Consider the following 16444-nt stretch of genomic DNA (forward strand, 5'->3'; position numbering starts at 1 on the left):
TTTTGTAGATTAATGCCAAAAAGACCTAAAATGAGAATTGTGAGGCAAACATTGTAAGATAATATGTAAGCATGTCAGCTATTGGCAAATTTGCCTTGGTTTTAAAGGCCATGCCATTCGTGGGAAACTGGCCTTCAAATCTACAATCCAAACCTGTGATCTTTTCAGTTTTCAGAATAAAATTCATACTCAAAAATACTTGTTCTTAAATGCCGATAGGGCGTGAAGAAGTTTGAATGAGAGCGAAGTGCAGCTGGGTCTACACGGTTCAAAATAATGTTCTTGATGAGGAGATTTATTACGAGTTCCCATCGTTGCTTAAATGTTTCCAAGTTGATGATCAGGCCGTGCTTCTTATGACGGAAATGGCTGTACAGTTCTTCGTGTATGACATGGTATGGGTTCCATACTAGGTGGCAGTATTCCAGAATCAACTAAATCTTGAGCTTTTGGAAGCAGACATCGACCAGTCTTTGACTTCAACATACTTTAGGGTCTGATTTGGTTCAAAAGGTACTTGGCGAACCCATATTAGCTATTAAATGGAAAAATTCCAACTAAGAATCAATAGCTCCTTAGAGTAGGTCCTAAAATCTGTAGGTATTACCAGTGATCTCTTGGTGGTTTATTAATAAAAAAAAATATACCCTTATACTTCATGAAAATATATTCTGCTAAGTTTTGAGTTCTTATGATCTACAAGGGGAACTAGCAAACTCACAGACTCGTGTTACTATAAATATTCTACCAAGTTAAAGTACAACGGCTGTTTACGGCACAAGGGACTACAACAGTCATAGACATTGAAACAGCAATGAACAGTAATAATCTACAGACTTCACAAACACAGGAAATCAGAACACACACCGCCAACATCATCCGCAACTCGAACACTACACCCCAAAACAAAGAACACAACATAATCAAACAACTCAACACAAAACCGGTTTTCTATTAAAGAGCAGATAAAGGTAATTCTACTGTAATTTTTGATAAATCAAAATACGAAGAAATAATGCAGAATAAAATTCAATATGGACCTTACAGTATACAACGAACAGATCCTCTTCCATGAATGGTAAGGCGTATTGACAAAGCGTTAAAAGAAGCAAAATCAGTTTTGGGTAATGTTGTAAACTCTTCAAAAGAATCTAACCCTTCATTACCAAGAATTATAGGACTTCCTAAAGTTCATAAACCTGGTAATGAAATGCGTGAGATTGTTTCAGCTATTAGATCGCCCACTCACAAGATTGCAAAGTATTTAGTCCAGAAATTTCTAAATCTTCCAAAAAAGTTCCATAGTAAAACAGTTAAAAATTCCAAACATTTTACAGAAGGAAATGAAAATCTAAAAATAGCCGGTTTGGTTTCTTTTGATGTCAAATCTTTATTCCCTAGCATTCCTGATAAAGAGGCCATAAGCCTATTAGAAGAATGGCTACTTAGTCAAAATGAAGGACCAGATTGGATATAACAAGTACGTGCATACATTAAATTAACTAAACTTCGCATGGCACAGAACTATTTTTCCTTTAGAGATGAAACTTATAAACAGTTAAATTGAGCTCCAATAGGAAACCCTCTTTCTCCATTTTAGAGTGAGATTTTTATGGCAAATTTAGAGAAACGATTAGAAGATAAAAACCAGCTCCCTGAAATCTGGTGGAGATACGTTGATAATGTTTTCAGTATTGTTTAAAAACACATCTTACCCCAAACTTTAGAAACAATTAATAAGACTCACAAAAACATTGTATTCACTTACGAAGTGGGACAAGATCACAAATTGCCTTTCTTGGACTAACTTATTGTAAAGGCACAATCACCACTCACATTTGAAATCTATAGAAAACCAACTAACACTCAACATATTATTCCAAATACATCAAATCACTCACATCAAAACAAAATGTATTTCTTCAATCACCTGTTTGGGAATAAATTGAAATCGGCAAAGTAATTGAAAACCGGAATTTAGTACAGTGCCATTTAATTCCACTAGAGTTTTTATGTAGTGGAATTAGATGGTATAAGGACTGTTCATTTTATAAAGTGTACATTTGTACATGCAATGTATTTTTAATGTATCAATGACGGAATCGGTTTCCTGTACATCGTTCAACTAATGTTGCAAAATATTGTGATAATAAAAAAATCCACCAAAACAATTGAATTTCACACTCAAAGGCACAACGTTTAGAACATTAGATTTTTGGAGGTTTTCAAAAATTATGATTGTTTGAAACTGGCTGGAGAATTCAACAATCTATACTTATTATTTTCAAAAAAGGCTTTTCCTCAAATCCGATGCATATTAAACCGATTACGATTTTATCAATAAATAAAAAACATATATATATTTTTAATGAGTGGTCTCGTTTTTTTTTTCCTAATGCTGCTTGTATTGATTCCAGATGCAAAATCGCACTGGTTCCAGAGAAACCTTCAGAAACTATGACGGGTCTCACAGGCTCTTCAAGAACTGCGGCTCGGAGGAAAACCTTCAGGAATTATCATTGTGAGTTTATTTACATTTTTCCAGAGTCTCCTACAGGGATCTCTCCAGAAACTCTTCTGGAGATTTTTCAACCAAATTTTGTTAGAAATGCTTCTAAAACTTTTTCAAAGAATGCTAAAAAGAATTTATTCAGAATTTGCTTTAGGAAATCCTTGAGAACCTTTAGTAATTTCCGCATGAATTACCTTGATTTTCTTTTCCAAAACTATCCTAGAGTTTGCACCAGATATTTTTTACACTAATCCTTTAACACTTCAATCGTCGCGCTGTTGTATTTTGTACAACACTGGTGAAAAAAGCTCGCTTTCCGCTCACAACAGCAGCGTGGTGGTTCTGACGGTGACGAACCGCGCGACGACTGGAAGGCTAACTGAATTCTCCGGTTGTTACTCTTGGAGATCTTCCTTTGTTGTCTACAGAATTTCTCCTGAGGAGATCCTCGAAGGTTTATATCAATTATTTTTGAAAAATTATGGTCGAGGGGTTTTTCAAGAAACCCTGTTCATGTGGATTCTTTCTAGCTTTCATCCACCATTTCTCCCAGAAATCAAAATTTCCTTAAAGAGTTCTTCGCAAAAATCTTTTTTTTTTCTAGGAATTTATTCAGTATTTCATTCTTGTCTGACTCCTGCAATTTTTGCAAACATTTTTTTTTTAATTTCACAGAAAATCTCATGCGATCTTCAAAGATTTATTTAATAATTCCTACACAAACTTCTTTAGAGATTCTGTCTAATATTTTTCAAGAAATTTATTTCAAAATCCTTGGGAAATACTGTCCCGAGATTCGATTGATTTTTTTTGACGTAGGGCAAAACCAAAAATTTATTATTACCTAGGCGTATATACGCACCACAACTGATAGCGTTAAGCTTTTCGAGAGAGTGAATTTGGTTGGGAGAAATTATGCTACCGTCTAGGGATGCTCAGAAGGAGCCAAATATTAAACTAATAATGTTTGTACTTAACATGCCGGCCACCTTAATTCTCTAGAGCAATTTAAAAATTATACTGACTTGATCTACTTATTCTAACACATATTGATTAGCACATTTTACAATTATTTGATCATACGAACTTCGTTGTGTTGATTGAACTAGAAGCGAATCGTGTTGGTTGATCCGTTGAAATCTTCTCGAACGGTAGCAAGCAGATCCTCGATGACTGTCGCTTATAGTCTGCTGCACCATTCGGGGTTCGTACCTTCACTACCCTAACCACTCCGTCCGGACCAGGGTAGACTTCGACGATGCGTGCAAGCGGCCACTCGATGGCCGCATCTCCTTCCTCCTTCAGGACCACCATTTGACCCACTTTCAGTTTAGTTGCTTGTGGAAAACGTTGATTTTGATTGTGGAGTTGCGAGATGTACTCCTGTCTCCACCGCTTCCAATGTTGCTGTACCATTTGTTGCAACCCTTGGTAGTGTTGGAGCCGATTCAGAGGGATGTCCGTGTAGTCTGGATCGGGGATGGCCAGCAGCGACGACCCGGTCAAAAAATGTCCAGGTGTAAGGACGTTGAACTCATCTGGATCCTCTGATAAGGGTGTAAGCGGTCGAGAATTCATCACCGCCTCGGTTTGGGTGAGTATGGTCGTAATGTCCTCGAACGATAACTTCTGCTGGCCCAGTACTGGAACTAGAGATGTCTTAGCGGACTTCACGGCAGCCTCCCATAGACCGCCGAAGTTAGGTGCTCTGGGTGGTATGAATTTCCAGACTATTCCTTGCCGTGAAGTTTCGTTGGAAATCGCAGTCTTCGCATCTGGGTCGTGCAACAGGTCGTAAAGCTCTCGAAGATAGTTGCTGGCACCCTTGAAGTTCAGACCGTTGTCCGAGTGGATTTCAGATGGCAGGCCCCGACGGGCCACGAATCGGTGCAGTGCAGCAAGGAAAGCGGCAGTGGTGAGGTCCCCTACCAGATCAAGATGGACCGCCTTCGTAGCGAAGCACACGAAAACGGCTATGTAAGCCTTCTGCGCTGCTGCTCTTCGGTGGACAGGTTTGAGGTAGACAGGGCCACAGTAGTCTACGCCCGTGACGGTGAATGCTCGGGCAGGGGTTGTACGAGGTTTTGGGAGTTAACCAGGGGGTTGAGTTATAGGGACAGGGTTGCTTCGAAAGCATCGGATGCAGTTCCGAAAAGTAAAGGTTGCCAGTGCCTTACCACGAAGGGGCCAGAATTCTTGACGGATTTGGGCCAGCGTCATACGGGGGCCAGAATGGAGTGACATATTGTGGTAGGCGATTGCCATTTGCCGTGTGAAAGAATGGTTGCTTGGGAGGATCATGCCTGAGTAGCACACGAGCTATAATTCAGGCAGAATAACTCTTATATGACCTGATTTGGTTATATAAGAGTTATTTTGCTTCAATTATAACATGTGTGTTACTAGGGTGGGGTGCCGAACAGTGTATGATTCACCGGCCAGGCGTAGCCGGCCACCAACGCGAAGTATGCCGTGATGATCGAGAAAGGGATGAAGCAGCTTTAGCGATGAGTGGGCAGGTACGAGTCGATGGCTGGCGAGCGCTTTTATTTCTGCGGCGAAGGGTTCCCGTTGAACACATCGTATTAGTGCGTATTTGGCTTCTTGTAAATCTGCGGCAGTCAGATTCGGGGATGCTGGGGGCAATCCGCGATGCTGACAATTCCGGATGAACTTGAGGCAATACGCTGTAATCCGCAGGAGTTTCCAGTAGCAAGAGTAACGGTCTAGAAGTGGATGGAGTTGAATTGATTCTGTTGCTACTAGAACGCCTTTCTTCTTCTCCAAGAGTTCCGCCGCTGGTGCCTCGTACGCTAAGTGCTGCTCATTGTTCCAGTGTTGGTCAAGCAGTGATAACCAGTATGGACCGTGAAACCAACTCTGCATATCGACGATGTCCTTCGGCATTACTCCTCTTGACGGAAGATCGGCGGGATTTTCGGTCCCCTTCACATGATTCCATCGATGTCCCTTTGTGAGCTCCTGAATGTGCGCAACTCGATTAGCGACAAATGTAGGCCAGACATATGGAGGCAGCTTCAACCAGGACAGCACAACCGTTTAATCTGACCAGAACCAGGTCTCGGTATCCTCCATTTTTAAGGCTTTGACAATTGCACGGTAGAGTTTTGCAGCAATGTAGTTCCAACTTCGCAAGAGTCGTCTTCTTCAATGCGGCAGGTCGAGATTTGGCTGCCAAGAGTTCGACTTTGATTTGCCCAGATTGATCGATAGATCTGGCGTAGAGACACGCCCCGTAAGCAGCCTCGGAAGCATCTGAAAAGACGTGGAACTGGACCAACATGGGATGGTTGGTGAAAGCACGTCGTTCCACCTTGATGTTTACAAGAGCTGGTAGTTGTTCGTAGAACTTTGTCCACTGATCTGATAGTTCCTTGGACAATGGATCATCCCAGCCTTGTACAGCTATCCATAACATCTGCATGCGTATTTTGGCCCAAGAGATTACTGGAGCCGTAATGCCGCTGGGATCCCATAGTTGAGCGATGACAGAGTACACCTTTCGCCTAGTCCACTGCCCGTTTACAGTGAGATTCGAAACGTCGATGCCCAACAAATCTGGCCCTGGTTGCCAATGAATCCCAAGCGTCTTTACCTGTTCTTGGTCGAAGTTCAGCGTTGACTGCGTTCCCAAATCTTCCACAGCCAGTCCTTCCAATACACGTTTTGCATTGGAAACCCATTTGCGCAGTCGGAAACCTCCTTTAGGCATCAACTGCTCCAATTCCTGCCGTAATGCAAGAGCTTCTTCCTCGGAATTTGCGCCACCGATGTAATCGTCGACGTAGAAGTCATTTGTGAGCGCCGCTTTCGCTCGGGGATGCTGATCAAATTCGTCTTCCGCTAATTGATGCAAACACCGAGTTGCCAGAAACGAGGATGGAGCCAAGCCGAACGTGACCCGGTTCATCTCGTATGTTGTAATCGGCTCTGACGGCGAAAATCTCCATAGAATCCGCTGTAGAGGAGTGTCATCAGGGTGCACCTTCACCTGCAGGTACATTTTTTCGATGTCACCAACAAGGGCGACGGAATGTTTCCGAAAGCGTAGAACCAGATCGAAAAGTGGATCTTGAAGGACTGGTCCTACCATCAGCGCCTCGTTCAAGGAATGGTTAGATGTCGTCTTGGCCGATCCATCGAATACCGGCCGAACCTTCGTCGTCGAACTCGCCTCTTTTATGACCGGATGGTGAGGCAAATAGCAAACGAGCCGCTTGTCGTCCTTCAAGGCATCTTCTGGAACAATCTCCATGTGATTTTGGTCCAAATACGCCCTCATCGCTTCATTGTAGCCCTTCCGTAACTTTTCGTCCTTGTCCAGCCGCCGTTCCAACTGTACAAGTCTCCGCACTGCCATATCCTTCGATTCGCCGATCATCCGCTCGAAACCCATTCGCTTCGGCAGGCGCACTACGTATCTCCCCGTTGAGTCACGGGAAAATGTATTTCGAAAATATTGCTCGCAGTCCTGCTCTTCCTGGGTTTGACGGGGTACATCTTGCAATTCCTCAATCTTCCAAAAACGCTCGATTTTCTCATCCAGCGAGGTGTCAACTGTCACGTGGCAGCAAGGAACTGGATTGAGTTTGCCCAGATCTGCTTTACCAGCAGCGATCCATCCGAAAACGGTATTGACGAAGAGTGGAAGTCCATCACCCACGCGTTGTATTTGAACTCGACCGTCATTCAACAACAGGAACTCGTAAAAATACTCCAACCCCAGCAGAAGATCGATAGGAGCACGCTCGTTGAAGCCTGGGTCCGCCAGAACCATATCCGAGGGTAGGTTCCATGCATCGATAGGAATTGTCGTTGCCGGTTGATCTTCTGTCACCTTCTTGAGGACCAAGAACTCCATTGGAACAGAATAATCCGTGATACCGTAAAACGGGGTAACTTTGATAGTTTTTTCGAAATAAACTTCAATATTTATGCATGCTGTTTCAAAGAATTACAATTTATATTTTTAAAACAAGTACTGACATCCTAGCTATCGATTGCACTTGATAGATTGCCAAAAGATTTATTCTGAATGCATATATAATTTATCATATAATCGAAAGTCGGTTTTCTGTTTTGGGGTAACTTTGATAATGGAGTATAAATCGAACAAGATTGAATGAATTACGGAACATTTATAGGGCGTTGCATACCTCTAGGCGTTTAACACTATATGGAAATTTCTGACTTAGATTACAAAAATGGTCCCAGTTTGTAAAATGGTTTTCGCTAAGAGATTTGAGACCGAATTCATGTTCTACTATAACTAGGCTATCATGTGTAAGTGACGAACTCATTATGACTTTATCAAATAGTGGTCGTAGAACAGATTGTTTGTAAGCGTTGCAAAAATGCTAAAATCTTGTAAATTTTTAATATTTGCATAAAAATCCTCAAATGCACTTGATTCTAACGAAACTAGCTTTGACATGAAGTGTCATATTAATACTCTTTACTATAGCATTCTTTTTTCTTAACTAATTGACAGAAACTTCGTTATTTCGTTTAGTATGTTGGGGGTCTCGCACTATCAAAGTTACCCGCATTATCAAAGTTACCCCGTTTTACGGTACGCGAAACTATAGTTGCAGACACAGAACTGCTTGTTTGAATCTGCGCGCTGCCGATTCTGGAAATAGGTACGCTAGCTCCTTTCCGCGGCAGTCTTAAAATCTGACACAACCTTTCCGAGATGATATTCGCCTGTGACCCGCTGTCCAGAAGCGCCCTCGCCGTATGTAATCGCCCATTGCGATCCTTCACCGATACGAGAACCGTTGATAGGAAAATATGCACCTCTCGAGACCCAACAGCTACGTTCGCCGCGTAGATGGTAGCGACAGAGCTCTGTACTGCCTGCCGAGGAACTTCCGTTGCCGATGAAACACCAGAACCGCCCGCTTGCGATTGTGCTGAGTCCTGAGCGCCTGCCGATGAACCAGAGCCCATTGCTGACACGCCAGGATGGAGTAGACTGTGGTGCTTCTTTTTTTTTTTTTTTTTTTTGTGTTTTTTTTTTTTTTTTTTATTTTGTTTGACATTGGTTGCTACTTGATGTTAATTATGTGTTAGTTAGTTTATCCCTTCTCGTTTTATTTAAAGTGCCAATTTCATGTCTTACAGTTCAAATTAAATACAAGTTCGGACAAATCCAGTTCTTCTCTGCTTCTGCTTTTTATGTAATTTAAATATTCAATAAATATTTTTGAAGCTTCCGTTCTTTCAAGCATATTAAGGCGACTCAATACAGGAAATTTAAAATCGTCGATACTCAAATTTCGAGTTCGATTCCTATTTATCAATGTTATCTGGGTTAAGGAATACCACCAACATTTCCGCACTTTTTCGCAGTTTGCATATCTGTGCTTCCAGTCTTCAATCTCTTGAGGACAAAACACACACCTTTCACTTGCAGTTCTACCGAAACGAAATTGTTGTTTACCACACGGGATTTTTTCATTTACAAAAAGATACCATGATACTTGGTTTTCCGAAATGATTTTTTTTTGTTGAAAACATTCTTCCATATCCGTTGCCACGTGCACTGTGGATATTTTTGTTCGATATGTGGTGTTGGTAGCCTAGCTATATAATGATTATACAAAGCGTTCGCTGTTGAGTTTTGTCTGATATTTTCAGGAATGTATGGAAGCTCCAGATATACAGTTTTGAGAAAAGGTGAATTTAGGGGAACATCTTTTATGTTCGGAGGATTATCTATTTGATTAGTTAATTTGTGGAGAAATGGTGATTCAGACTCTAAGCGCAAAAATCTATTTAATAAAAGTGCATTGCTTTTGAGGTTGGGTGCTATCAAACCCAAACCTCCACGTTTTCTAGGCAAGCATAATTGATCAAAAGCGACTCTTAGTGTAGCACGGTACCAAAGAAAGTTACCATAAATGTTCCTGATCTTAGCATTCCGTTTTTTGTCCAACGGCACCACCGATGAAACATACCAAATTCTTGATGAAGCAAATGTATTTAAAAAGATAACTTTCTGTATCAAATTTAAGTTCCGAAACTGGTTATTCCATGTTGAAAATTTTAACTTTTGTATTACGTTATCCCAATTCAAATTCATCATTGTTCTGCTGTTGTTGTGATAATAAATGCCTAAGATCTTAACACTCTCGGCAAGCTGAATCCAATCCGGCACGTTTGACGTATTATTTGTTCCTATACACATAGCTTTAGTTTTCAAGAAGTTAATTTTTGCCCCCGAGACTTTTCCAAAATTTTCAAAAATACGTTTGACCTCCTCAAGTTTAGTGAAATCATTCAAAATCAAACTAATATCATCCACATAACTATACAACATATCAAACTCAGCATTGCAACATCTCTGTAACTTTTGTATTAGAGGTTCCAGATATAAACAAAAAAGTAACATTGAAAGAGGGTCGCCCTGCCTGACTGATCTTCCAATTTTTATCTGGTTAGAAAAACGACCATTGACCATAATTCTGGAATATGAATTAGCATGAATCTGTTTTAAAAAATCGATGAATCTGTTATTAATTCCCATTCTGTCCAAAGTTTTTTCTAAAAAGGTGTGACTGACCCTATCAAATGCTTTCTCGAAATCAAATGATACGAGAATGTAAGTTCTTCTTCTGCAATTTACTTCGAGTATCTTATCCCTGATGCCACAAATTGTATCAAATATGGTGTTTGGCGCATTAGCACATTTTTGTGCTTTAGACAAGAGCAACGAACTAAATTTGCTTAGACGAGTTTTGAGAATTCTTGCAACAAGTTTGTAATCAAAATTTAACAATGTGATTGGTCGATAATTTTCAATACTACTCCTGGATCCTTTTTTATGTATTAAGATTATTATACCTTCAACAAATTTTTTTGACATTTTCCCATTGAGTACATCATTAACAACTGCAACTAACTCTGTTTTAATAATATTCCAACATTTCAAGTAAAACTGCTTGGACAGACCATCAATTCCGGGGGATTTTCTGGATTGACTGGTTTTGATTGTCAACAACAACTCTTGTTCGGTCACGGGGCTCATCAAATCATTGTTGGCAGGTAGATTGACATCAACTGTTTTTTTGAGGATTAAAACTATTATCAGATGTAACATCTGACGCTGAGTAAAGTTTTTGAAAATAATTCACTACTTCTTCTTCTATTTTGTCTGCATCTCTTTCCGTGTTCTCTGCAATATCCAGTGATTTGATAAACGCCTTCCCCCTGTTCTTGATTTGCTCACCGACATGGAATATTGAAGCATCTTCCCCCGCGATCATTGTTTTTGAGTGGGAGTAAAAATTGTTTGATATTTGCTTCTGAAGTGCTAGCATTTTACCTTTGACAAGATTTATCTCACTAATCAAAGCTGGTTTATCAACATATTCCCTGTGCAACAGGTTCAAAGCTGCATAATAAAATTCCATGGTGTCATGATTTCGTTTCCTAGCAATGCTATTTTTCCATTTGAAAAACGAAACAATTTTCTTTTTCGCTAACTCGTTCCACCATGAGAACCAAGAATCATAATATCTCCTCTGTCTAACCCACCACAACCATTTAGTTCTAAATTCTGACAGAACTTCCTCCGTTAAAATTGTGTCGTTGAAACGCCAGAACTGTTTTCTGTAAGGTTTTCCTAAATTTGGTAATTTCACCTTCAAAATCACTGATTTATGATCAGAGAAGCAGCACACATTAGATTTAATGTCTACTACGTTCTGTTTAATTCCCTCTGTCACATAAAATCTGTCCAACCTTGCTCCGGACCCGTTTCTAACAAAAGTGTAATCTACTACCGTTTTATGTACGTGCTCCCATGCATCCGACAGTTTCAAAGATTCTACGAGAAATTTCAAAGAACTACTGTGATTAGAAGTGTGATTAGCATCTTTCTTGTTGATAACAGCATTAAAATCGCCCCCCAAAATCAGTTCGCCAGTACCATGATTGATATAGTGTGGAATCGTATCCGTGAAAAACTTCTCCCTTTCTGCCCTCAAAGCATACCCTGATGGTGCATATATGTTGCAAATGGTTACATGTTGATCTATCTGAAGACTGATGATACGAGAATCAATACTGCGTTGAATCCCTGATGTTTTTATGTGCGACTTAACCATTATCTCTGTACCCCGCTTCTTATGATCGATATTTGAAAAGGAATCAAAGCCATTAAAATCAATTTGCTCAGGAACCTCCTGAAGCATAACTATATCTAGTTCCATTAAGTGAACGAATGCTCTGAGAGCATCGATCTTGTTCTTGTTGGAGATCCCGTTCATGTTAATGGAACCAATGTTATACGAGAGAGCGTTCATTTTCGAAATTACTTCGAGGTTTTTCTGGGTCTACTACGTTTCTGAACTTTTTGGTGAGAGGGAGAGGTGCTTCTGCTCCGAGTACCGTCATTATGCAATGACTCGTCGTCTGAAATGAGTGCCATAAACGTGTTGTTGGTCGGAATTCCTAACTGAGAGCCTTCTGCTAAGAAAGATGGTGATTTGGTGGCTGAGCTAACGCTCTCCGTGTTCATCTCATTACCCACAGATGGATCCGTGGTGCGATGAATAGTTACGGAATTGCCTATTTTCGTGTGAGGAATTTCTGAGTTTGAAGCGTGAATAACTGGATCAACCGACTTGCTCGTATTAGCATTCTGCTCTACTCGGAGCAGTTGATTGAGACTTGTGAAATTGGCACTTACCTGTTTGTTAGCGCTACCTGTTCCTACGCTTGTTACGGGTTCTTGAGCCACTTGCTTTAACGCCCCTGCGTAATCTACGCCAGAAGCTCTCAATCTATCGCTGATATTTCCAGTCAACCCGGTCTGCAGTTGTAACTCCATGTAGTTGGCCTCAATGCACTTTCGTCCCCAGTGCACCGGTTTGTTGCAATGCCTGTATGTCTGTTGTTGGTTCTTGTACGTGACTAACGTGACTTCACCCCGGATGTTGATGTACGACGGTATGGCAGAACCGGATACGAACCGATCGGACTCCACTCTTGATTCCCTTCAAAATAGCTGGTTCAGTCCATGTTTCCTCCTTCAGCCAAATTACGTCTCCGTACTGCTCCAAAGCTTGTTCAATAACCGAATTTTCCGATTGCGGTGAGATATCATGAATCCTTACGGTTGTTGCTCCATCCTCCATGTATACATTTACTGCATACTTGATGTTCTCGATCGTGATCTCGTGTTTTCCATCGTTTTTGTCCGCAACTGCCAACGCTTGCTCCTCAGATTGGCATTCCAGAAATACCAAGGATTTCCCCGTATTGTGTTGAAGTGATTGAACTGACGAAAATTGTATTTTCAAATTGTGATTGATGAAACGTACAATCAAGTCCATCGTGACCTTCCTCGTGGGCACTGTAGCCAAATCGATGACAATAGTATTGATTCGTGGTCCATTGGAGGTGAGATGATATGGCGATACGGCCATTGTTCTCACGTGTTGTATTGTGTTGTGTTGATGAGCACAGTCTGTATTGACTGGCAAAATAATAGCTTCACTTTTAAACTCCGAACAATTGCAAAAGCGTGCGATCTCGCCGGCTGCCAAAGCGTAACTGGGACTTCTTGTTGCACGTACGGCAACGGTACGATGACTTGCAATCCCGACTGTAGTGATCACGACGGAGACAGTTACTGCACAGCTTCTTAGAATTGACGATCTGAAACCGCTTATCCAGAGCCAGCTTTGCAAAAGCCGGACAGTTGGTGATATAGTGTGGCCCGTTGCAGGATACGCACTTCATCGACGAATTATTCGACGCTGTATTCACCGTTAACTTTGGGTTGAACTTCTTGAAGGACGTACCAGGAGCTGTAGGTTGAAAACGTTGAAGATCAGGACGTTGATCGACCGCCACAGCATCCAGAATCCGGGTTTGACCTTCCAGGAACTCCATTACGTGCCGGAAAGTAGGATCCAGTTTCTTCAGCGCGTATTCTTCCCAATCCTTCTGAGTAGAATCATCGAGTTTCGACACCAACAGCTGTGTCAGCATCGCCCCCCAGCCCGCAGATACTTCCCCCAATTATCCAAAATCTTTGTATGCCGGTCGAAACAGTCGATGACGTCATGAATCCCACTTGCTGACATCTTCTTTAATTTTGGATATTGCAGAAGTGCATTTACGTGGCGTTTCTTCTGCAGATACACGTTCGAATAACGTTTGGTTAAAGCAGCCCAGGCAGGTCCATAGCTAGCCTCGCACATGGGAAAAGCATCGACAACCTTGAGCGCGTCTCCCTTTAATGACGCTCGCAAGTAGTGAAAACGTTGTATCGCACTGAGATCAGCATTGCTATGGATCAGCGATTTGAAGGTGTCGTAAAACGGCAACCATTCGTCAAAATCCCCTTTAAATTCTGGCAAATTTATCTTTGGCAATTGTACGCTTGCACCTGCCTCCACAGGTTGAGTAGCGGAGGTGGACGAGAAGGATGGGGTGGTAGGTGGCAACTTCGATTTCAACCCTGCCCTTACCTGGAAGTACAACTCCTCGAAGTCGGCCCTGATTTTCTTGTGATCGTCCGCTTTCTCCTCGTGTTCCTCCATCTCCTCTATTTGCGTCTGGATATCCTCGAACTCGTCCCATTTCTCGTCGAGCTTGTCGATACGAGCTTGTACTTGGAGATCGTGGGTGGCTGGATCGTAGTTCTTCAGAAACCGGGCTGTCCGTTGAAGAAAATCTATGATGTTCTCCCGAACATGTAGTTTCGGCTTCAGTTTCTTCACCATGGTATAGCAGTCGACGTCGGCAATCAACTGTGAAGAATTACGAAGCACAGCACCACAAAGAAAACGATAAATGGATTGGAATGAGGCTCACCTGAGAGCCTATTAAAATAGGCCTTGTAGTTATTTATCAGCCAACTGGAAACAAACAGCAATCGTCCGAAATTTTCCTCTCAACCTGTCACCAGCGACGCGCAGCGATGACGTCACCAGCGAGCTATCCAACGATTCTCCAAAGCCGTAGGATTCCCTTCCGTCGACTGTGAAATAGTACGAAGCACAGCACCACGAGACAGAAAGTGATACATTTGGAATGAGGCTCACCTGAGAGCCTAATGAATTAGGCCTTGTATTTATCTTTCTGCCAACAGGAACTAATAGGAACCTTCTAAAGGTTCGTAGGATATCAGCCAAGTCTACTATCCACAGCGAACAGGTCACCAGTATGTAGCAATTGATTGTCAAAACTCGTACATCGGTAGCAGCACAGGACCGAGAATCAAAAAAATGGTTGCAATTTGATCCGTTGAAAAAGCGCTTCTGCCAAGTACTCACCGTGTGAGCCTGGCAGTACAGGCCTTGTATTGCAACCGTATATAAAATACGCGCCCCCGGTTACCAGCATCCGCTTATACTGATACACCAGAACCACCGCTTTGGTTCTGCCTGGTCGTCGTATCTTCAATTGGTTTGAAATATCAAGGCGTACAGATTTAGGCGCGACCACTCCGCATCCTCATCAACCGCAAGCAACAACGAAACGAAAAATATCCACATCGTGTGAGCCTATTCCCACAGGAAACGTATGGCACAGACTTCTCTCACTCTACGACAATATCGCTCACTGATGGTTTTCTGGTTATCACAGCGCGGTGAAGTAATAACACAGCCGAATAACGAATATCGTTAAGGTTTCTGACCTCTTCGTAGAGTCGATGACCGTAGATAGAAGCCGTCCAACAAAGCGAGGTCACTCACGGAACTACAATAGTCCAACGCTACCGAGACTTGGCGCACAAACGATGGCGGCAAGATGGTGTCCAAAATCACTTCTCGTGGCACAAATCCTGGTCACGGCACCATGTTCGGACCCTTAACTATATTTGGACACTTAGATCACTTTATGCGCCAAAGAAATATCCATTCTTTCGTATTCCGTTTAGACTTTCTTGTTCTGCAATTCCTTCTCTTCTAGGTTCACCAAGGATCAGGTAAGTATCTTCTTTTCAGGTAACACAGAACACGACCGGTGAAGTAAAACAGGTGAGTATTTATTTTAACGGTTACTACTATACACTTTATTTTCTCGGACCGGCGGATATAAAACGTAATTGGTTTAGCGAGCTAGAGAAACCGACGACCGTTCGTGATCGATCTTTATTGCGTACTGATCATATGGCGAACAGAGCGATAGCAACAAAACCAAAAATTTATTATTACCTAGGCGTATATACGCACCACAACTGATAGCGTTAAGCTTTTCGAGAGAGTGAATTTGGTTGGGAGAAATTATGCTACCGTCTAGGGATGCTCAGAAGGAGCCAAATATTAAACTAATAATGTTTGTACTTAACACCATTTAAAATCGTTGAATAAATTATTTTTCCATATTTAAAATATTTATTAAACAAGTTCAAATTTGAGGCGATACGTCAACTTTTTATCGGTTTTCAAACATCTCTGTTTTTTTTTTTTATTTTCAAAAAAGCGTGCATATTTCAAGGATGTGTTATTCTATTCAATAATTTCTCAATTTTGTGACGGTGTCCGGCATTGGATACTGTCCGATACTGGGGAATCTCCCACTAATAACACAATAATATCATGTAAATGGAATTCACATAAATGTAAGTTACGTACAAGGAGGCATCAGTGTATCCAAACGCGTTGAAGGTTATTACTTCGACTAATACAATGTCTCATTTTACGGGGTGTTTCTGTCCTTGTGGTGAATGTTTTCGCAGCCAAACGAATTTCTTTGTTTGGTAGCTGCAATAAACTCACTTTGGCAATTACCTCTCTCATAAATTATCCGTGAAAAAATGGCATAAAAATGAGCATCGCAACGTACGTAAATGTGGCAAAAGAGGCCCTGACGACATTTTCGATGCTGCTGGTTTGCAAAGACCAACCAACATCCCACCCGGCAGAAAGCATCTTGCGAAAGTTAATT

The sequence above is a fragment of the Aedes aegypti genome, chromosome 3, assembly GCF_002204515.2.
Source record: "Aedes aegypti strain LVP_AGWG chromosome 3, AaegL5.0 Primary Assembly, whole genome shotgun sequence".
NCBI classification, from domain to species: Eukaryota; Metazoa; Arthropoda; class Insecta; order Diptera; family Culicidae; genus Aedes; species Aedes aegypti.